Source organism: Physeter macrocephalus, chromosome 11 (assembly GCF_002837175.3).
Source record: "Physeter macrocephalus isolate SW-GA chromosome 11, ASM283717v5, whole genome shotgun sequence".
NCBI classification, from domain to species: domain Eukaryota; kingdom Metazoa; phylum Chordata; class Mammalia; order Artiodactyla; family Physeteridae; genus Physeter; species Physeter macrocephalus.
The window spans coordinates 41,275,168-41,282,279 of record NC_041224.1 but is presented as its reverse complement, the minus strand read 5'-3'; positions in this window follow the sequence as shown (position 1 = coordinate 41,282,279).

Below are 7,112 nucleotides of genomic sequence, written 5' to 3'. Positions count from 1 at the left end.
CTCCCGTTGCGGAGCACAGGCTCCGGACGCGCAGGCTCAGCGGCCATGGCTCACGGGCCCAGCCGCTCCGCGGCATGTGGGATCTTCCCGGACCGGGGCACGAACCCGTGTCCCCTGCATTGGCAGGCAGACTCTCAACCACTGCGCCACCAGGGAAGCCCTCCTGTTTTTAAAATGTCTGTTCTATGTAGTGAAAATCTTTCAAAGTTATGAACTTTGTGTATTTTTTTGTGTCTGCATCTAGAGGAGTGCACATACTTTACGAGTCCAGCTTAATGTATTTTAGCAAAGTGAACCCTCTCATGTACCCTGCACCCAGTCTGAGAAATGGAACATAAGCAGCACCCAGAAGCCTCCCTGGGACCCCTTCCAGTCCTGACTTCCCCTCCCACAGGTTACCAGGATCCTGATTTCTAACAGCTTTGGTCAGTTTTGCCTAAAACTAATGAACTTTAACGTCAATCCATTCATGATCTGCAAACCCATGGGTGAGATCTTAAGTCACTCATTTACTTCTCAAATTTTGTGGGGTGACAGAGTTCATTAGGTTCTTTACTAGTCAGTGTGTGTGTGTGTGTGTGTGTGTGTGTGTGTGTGTGTGTGTGTGTGTGTGTGTGTGTGTGTGCACGCGCGCGCCTGTACAGAGATGGGCCAGACGAAGCTTCATCTTCCAGCAGCTTGCTTGAGGTAAGCTTCCAGCCCACGAAGATGATGGGTGGCAGCGTGTGTGTAGGTACCCCTGATGGTCCTCCGTCACTTCAGCTGCATCAGCTCTCTTGTTCCCCAGCCTGGGTGGGCAGAGGGTACATAAGGGTCAGGAGTAAGGAAAAGTCACAAGAATGGAATGGTGCTAACCAATACAATACATGCTTACTAAGCTGTGTTTTCCAGTTCAGAATCTGGTAGGGAGGAGAATAAAGTCACAGCTTACTATAGAAATAAGGGTCATGTTAGGGCACGAAGGAATCGAGCCTCTATGTAATACCATATGACTGCCCTGGTCAGGGAAAAACAACTTGAGGGGCCAGTGGTAGGGACAGACACCGGTCAGCTCACTCGACTCCAGCTTCTCCTAAGGCTGCATGAGACTCTCCTTGGAAACCTACTCACACGTTTCAAATGTCTGCTCCTACAGGACAAATGGATTCATCTCTGCTGGTCCAGCCCCCAGCACAAGGCCAGGTGCATAGCAGGTGCTCGATACGTGTGTGTTAACTGAATGAACTTTACTGAAGTGTACTTTAGAGCAAGGAGTATTCATACACATTAAAGTCCTGATTCTCTCCAGGCCAGTGGGTGGACTTCTGAGGCTTGAGTTTGAGAGATGGATCAATCACCTCTTGTTGGGGACACGTTGTCTCTCTGAGCTTTGAATGAGAGACTGTACATATCTCACAGGCTTGCCGTGAGAGTGCACAGTGGCATGTACCATATACACTGTGACTTTTTTCCCTTTGCACATTCAGGGACCTGATATGGCCCGGGCCACAGTAGGTGGTTGCAGGCCACTGGTTCCATGCTTCAGGGGTGAGGGCACATTCTTACTGTTTGGACAAAATCTGACAAAATCAGTTTCAGAATCCAGCACCCACTTGGGCCAAGGTGATGACAAATAATACCAGCCTCTGAAGTTTACCAGCAGAGTTGCTGAGCCACAGGAGAGAAAATGTTGCCCCCATTGCCAAGGGAAAGACATACCTGTAACCCAGTTGTTTTCCATCCATCCAGTTCACTTAAACACAAGGAGCTGTTTATGGTGCATGTCCACTATTCATATAATGAGCATGTGTTAAATAAGAAAAGCTGCATCTGGGGTCTCTATAAGACTGTCATTTACAGCCTTGCTACTCAAAGTGTGGTCCCTGGACCAGTAGCATTGGCATCACCTGGGAGCTTGTTAGATATGCAAAATCTTAGGCCTTGGGGCCTACTGCAGACCCAGGGAATCAGAGCCTGCATTCTAACTAGATACCTAGGAGATTCATGCAGACATTAAAGATTGAGAAGCACTGCTTTAGAGAGCTGTGGAATCTCACATTTGGCCATGCGTAGTTTAAGTTCTGCTGTTTCACTTTGAGGTCCCTCGCTGCCCCCTATAGACAGTAATCATAACAGCAATGAACCAACTTTAAAAATATTAATACAAATCAACACAGACACTGTAAACTTTTCTTGTATGATTACAAGAGGCACATACAGAACAAGTGGGAGATTCTTGAAATACCAGATGCTAAGGGCATTTCTGCTACATTTGTAAATGCACCAAATCCTACACTTAAAGGGAACCACAGTTTCTTCTCACAAGGGCAGTGGAAAGAGGATATGAATTCAATTGGGGATTGACTTATCCCCTGAAAAATGGGGCCTTATAGGAAAATGGGTGGAGTAAAGCACACTCTTTAGTAGTCCAGCAAGCATTGTTTTCTTAAAATGGAATGTCTATGTCTTTTTGGGTTTTCTTAGAATGATTCAGTGATCTACAATTCTGTAATTATTACCTCTAAGTCCTGAGAATCGATGTCTTAACGTCCTTCAGTGCTTCATTTGGCACATGTTATAAAAGGAATTTGACATTTTTCCCGCGGGGAATGGGGACACGGTTAGAGCATTAGTCCCAGTAGGTGCCTGGAGTAGAGACGGGTAGAGGATACGTGCAAGCTTGGACTGCTGGGGTCTAGGCCCAGAACCTCCTGCCAGTGAGGGCCCACAGACTTCTATGCAACTCTGAGCAGTGACCAGAAAAGGAATAAGCCATGTGTAATAATGATACTAATGAGACTGTCTCATGCATTTGACAAAGCTTCCCTGAGTCCTACCACACCTGTCAGGTCATTGTTATCAACCTCATGGTCCACTTAACGAGCTGGGGAACTTGCAGGTTCAAGGACAAGGCCACAGCCAGGTGGGAATTCCCTATCCTCCATGGCAGCACTGCTGTGGATGCCCACCCAGATGTGCCTATGGGAAAACCCTGTTTCTTGTGGTCCCTCCGTCTGCTGACCATCCTGGCAGGATTCCTGGCCTTTAGTCCAGCCTCTGGCTGCGGAGCTGACTCTCGCCATTCCATGGGAGTCAGCACTGTCAGGACCGTTGTTCACATCACCTTGAATACGCAACACGAACAGCAACCTCTCACATTTCCTTGGCTTTTCAACTCCATCTACTTTGACCACAGCTCCTCCCTAAACACCCCCGCCCCCCAAACACGCAACTTCTTGCTAAGAAGTTACTTAGCTTACACTACTTTGTGTCTTCATCTGCCCTCTTCATAATCATTTATTCACTAAATGAATATGTTTCTGGAGTGGCTCTAGGCCCCCATGTCCTCTTCTGGTATTGAGAGCACGGCAGTAAATAGAGTAGAATAATCTCTTACCCTTCTAGAGCTGCTCTGCGCAACACAGCCACTGGCCACGTGTGGCTATTTAAGTTTTAATTAATTAAAACCAAATAAAGTAGAAATTGAGAGCCACAGTTGCCACCTTTTAAGTGATTGATAGCCGCAGTTGGCCAGTGCTTCTCAGTATTGGACAGCACAGATAGAGAACATTTCCATCATCATGGAATGTTCTATTGAACAGTGCGGCCATAGAGCTTTTATTCATTCTGGGAGTGGAGTTGGATGATACAAAATTAAAAATTAGGTATGATTAAAATATCAGGTATCTAGAGTAAATAGGAAAAAATAAATTGAGGAAAAGGGGATAGATAAGGATAGAATTGGGATGCAGGGGGCTTCTTAGTAACCACTGGCTCTATTGGCCACTTCCTCTTTCTTGAAATTCCTCCTTTAGTACCATGGCCATCATTCTCTATTTATTCTCCTCCTACCTCTCTGGTTAAAGTTTTAGTGACAGAACAGCTCTTCTTGAGATTCTTACACAGTAAGAACTGCAAGAGAACCCTTGATTAGCCAAAGTCCCAGAAGCGATCCAGGATCTCAAGGTATCCAAAATGCAGCAACATTTTGCACTCAACACCATTCAGATGAGCTGCTGTGAGAAGACTAGAGGTGCTAGTGTGCTCTTAAAAAACTTTGAAATTATAAGTCAATGACATGCAACTAACCACTGTCTGATAAACTTATGGTTTCTAAAGGTTTACCTCTGCCACTTCTCAGAAGCACCACAAGGTGGCAGCAGTAGTTTACAAAAGCCATCAGGGCACCACTCACTAATTCCTCATCCCTGGCATTTGTTTAAAAGTAAATCTTCTGGGGTAAAATGTGAAAATGAAAACTGCACCTATGCAATTAACAAATCTAATTAGCATTACGCCATGACCCAGAATTCTAACTGAACACTTTTGGAGTGCAGAACAATGGAGTCATGCATTGTGTATAACTATGAAAGACATTAATTCACCAGTTAATTATATTTACTTTCACTGTGTGCTTATTGCAGTCCTTCACCCAATCCTCATTTTTAAACACACAAAAATACTTCAGTGTTTTTCCTCTACATTTTAAAATGGAAAGATTTCTCTGGCCTTTTCTGGAATCCATCAATTGATTTTCCATCAGCTTCATGTAAAACAATAAGTGAAGAAAATCTATACATTTGTTCCCAGTTGTGATCTTGCAAGTTCAAGGCAAATTGCCATGTTCAGCATCTGGGATTCATCATGTCTGCTCTGTTACCTCATCGATGGGCACACATCTTTCCCAGATGTGCAAAATAAAAAGCCAGTGAAGTTACAGGGAACGCAAAATAATAGCCATGCTCGCAACTTTCTGCGCAACCAGGTATGTGGAGATTTTAAATTGCGGGAAGGAATGCTTCTAGGTCTGGTCTATCTAAATACTTGGCATAATGCACAAATGCCACATAATGGGCCAGAGCTCCACCCTTTCACGCATGAGTAACCCAGAGTGCCTCCCCAGAAAGGAGTCTGGGTGAGAGCTTTTTTTCAAGAAAAAAAATAAAAAGAGTAAAGCTGGAAATTGAGAGGCCATGGTTAAACTAACATTTTAGGATTATTTAAGACGTCAGTATTTGAACTCAGCTCTCCAAAGACTGCCAAGAACTGCAATCTGGAGTTTATATCAGGACACAGGCTTAAAGTTATGGAATTCAAGGCAAAGGGAAGATGTAGATCCGTGTCTCTTTGACACCCCCTCCCTTTTTATAAGATTTTCCTCTAATGACCATGGAGGGTCGGAGCAATTATAACTATGCTACATAAATGGCAATTTGCACTTAGAACTGTTCAAGTCTTTGATGCACTAATTTCACATCTGGGAATCCATTCTAAGGAACTATTCTTAAATACAGAAAGAAATCCTAATATGGAAAAAGATGTTTAAGGTAGCGTTATTTAAGTGATGAAAAATTTGGGGGAAAAATCCTTTAAATGAGTAGTAATAGAAAATGATCAAATATAATTTGACATGTCTACATGACTGGTTATTAAGTTGTCATGAAAATAATGTGTGTGAAGACTAGACAGTATAGAAAATGCTCATGTAATTAAGAGAATAAAGAAAATAAAGTAGTACGCATAGTCATGACCCTGCTCTGTTTAAATTTTGCATAGGAAAAAGTCTGTAAAAGAAAAATATGCCAAAATATTAAGAGAAGTTGTTTCAATGGTGATTCCAAAGGTAAAATTTCCTCCTTTTTACTTTTTGATAGTTTCAAACTCTAGGTGTTATTGTATCATGGAAAATATATACTTGTGAAAACTTTTATTTTGAATTTAAGATAATTTCGCTATTCTTTTATCTCAAAATTTCTGTTTGTCTTCTCTCCATCTTTGCCTCCCTGGCTTAAAGCCAACACCCTGCATACTAGTCTCAAACTGGTTCTTTTTCTGTTTCAGACGAAGGAAACTGGACCCACTCTGGTCTTTGCTGGAGGCTTTTCAGCTGGCTGGGGCTAGAGCATGATCTGGTTTAAGTTGAAGGAGGTGATGAGGTGGCCCTAGTCCATGCGCCCTGGCTGCTGCTCATTCTAATCATGCTATGGCTTCCCTACAATGTTTAATTATTGATGTTGGTAGACAATATAAGTTCAAATATTTTATAGAACAATGATAACTGCTAGTGGGTAAAAATTGGGTACATAACTCATAAAAGTAAAGGGGAAGAAAAAGCAAAGAAAACCTTTGAAGCAAATAGATACTAGTGATAGAAGGAGCTATTTGAAGGGGGGAAAAAAACCCCAGATAACATGCCATAAAATGACAAAACTAGGACCAAATATATCCTTTTCATAATAAATATGAATGCTTTAAATCTCTCTAGGAAAATACATTTAAAACATATTTTGGCCCACAAACAAAATTAAATTTTATTCTCTTTATAAGAGCACATGTCAAACAAAATGAATGGTCAGAAGTAAAGGATGTATACTTAAAGTTTCTGAGAGAGTAGATCTTAAATGTTCTCATGTCACCAAAAAAAAAAAAAAAAAAAAAAAGAAAAAGAAAAAAGAAAGACAAATGAGGTGATGGAGGTGTTAACTAACCTTACTGTAGTGATCATTTTGCAATATATATGTGTATCAAATCACACAGTACACCTTAAACTTATGTAATATGACACGTATGTTAATTAATCTCAGTAAAGCTGGAAAAAAGAAGAGACAGGAGGAAAAGGACCAATCAGGACATATGAAGCTCATACAAACAAAACGTAGGGATACAAAAAAATTACATGTGACAAAGTAAAATAGAAGCAAAAAATCCATAAGTAGGACAGATATGTTATTTTATATGGATAAAATTCCAATCCACAAGGAAGATATGGCAGTCACAAACACAGGCAAAATATGACAGCCCTAAAATATTTAAAGGCAAACTCCCAAATGAAGGCACAACAGACATAATTATAATTGTAACAAGAGACTGTAGACTGCTTCTCTCAGTCTCTGGTAAGTGAAGTAGAAGAAATCAGGACACAGAGCATTTGAACAATAAGCTCAGAAGACTTGATTTATGAGATACAGGATGGGATAATATTCGGAGACATTAATCAGTAGGCTTCTCTCCCCCTCAGTCCCCTGCCCAAGGCTCTTCTGCTCCTGCCCACACAGAGAAATGTGACACTCATGCCAGGACCAGACACAAGAGCTGCAAATACTAGATTCAAAAGCTGGCCTGACCAAGACAGA